Below are 1,155 nucleotides of genomic sequence, written 5' to 3' on the forward strand. Positions count from 1 at the left end.
TCGACCTTCAAAGACAGCGCTTGGAGCTGCGCTGCAATAGCTGTAGCTGCATCAACTTCCAGAATACCTGCTACCTTCCCAGACATCATCCTTTGAGTTGGGTTTTGATGCTCATTTGCAGCCATAGTTTCAATAAGATTATAAGCCTCAGTATAGCTTTTGGCCCACAAGACGCCTCCAGCTGCTGCATCGAGCATGGGCCGAGATTGGGCCCCTAAACCATTATAGAAACCAGTGATCGCCATCAAGTCAGGCATACCATGATGTGGATACTTTCTCAAAATCTCCTTGTAGCGCTCCCAAGCTTCGCACATAGATTCTGTTGGTTGCTGTGCAAACTGAGTAAGAGCACTCCTCATAGCTGCAGTCTTCGTCATTGGATAGAACTTCACCAGAAACTTTTGCGCAAGATCTTGCCAAGTAGTGATGGACCCAGCTGGTTCAGATTGTAACCAGTCCTTAGCTTTATCCCTCAGAGAGAATGGGAAAAGCCTCAGCTTGATACCCTCATCAGTCACACCATTATATTTGAAAGTACTACATATCTCAATAAAATTCCTGATATGCATGTTGGGGTCTTCAGTTGCAGCATCTCCGAAAGAAACAGAATTATGCACCATCCGAATAGTGCCCGGCTTGATTTCAAAAGTGTTAGCCTGAATAGCAGGATAAAGGATGCTTGACTGAATGTCATCAATTTTCAGCCGAGAAAAGTCCATAAGAGTTGGATCTGCCGGAACTATATGATCACACATGATTATTGGTTCTTTCTGCTCACTCTCTTTATCCGAATCTTCAAAATCTATCTTCTCCGGAATATCAAGAACTGCGTCTGTCTCCTCAGCCGTATCTAAAGTCCTCTTCCGAGTACGAGAACGTGTTTGTAAAAACACTCGCTAAAGTACCTGAAACATAACCGGAAATAATAAGTAACACGTCTTAATCAATGAGTCCTAATGACCACTGATGATAAGTACATAAACTAAACAAATACGCCAAGTCCCCGACAGCGGCGCCAAAAACTTGTTAGGCACAAAATATATGCTAATAATTCACGCAAGTATACGCGTTCGCAAGTAATATAGAATAATTTCTAGTTCATTCCCACAGAGACTCAGACTAATTATGTTCAATTAACACTTACTCACCAATGTA

The 1,155-nt window shown here is 42.4% G+C and overlaps 1 non-coding gene across 1 annotated transcript; it reads left to right on the forward strand.

The window, feature by feature from the left end:
- Positions 1 to 255: 255 nt before the first annotated feature.
- On the forward strand, positions 256 to 362 carry LOC141675849 (small nucleolar RNA R71). The gene has a single exon (XR_012556479.1). It is a non-coding gene; the product is annotated as a small nucleolar RNA R71 (small nucleolar RNA).
- Positions 363 to 1,155: the final 793 nt, after the last annotated feature.

This window comes from Apium graveolens, chromosome 7 (assembly GCF_009905375.1).
Source record: "Apium graveolens cultivar Ventura chromosome 7, ASM990537v1, whole genome shotgun sequence".
In the NCBI taxonomy this organism is placed as follows: domain Eukaryota; kingdom Viridiplantae; phylum Streptophyta; class Magnoliopsida; order Apiales; family Apiaceae; genus Apium; species Apium graveolens.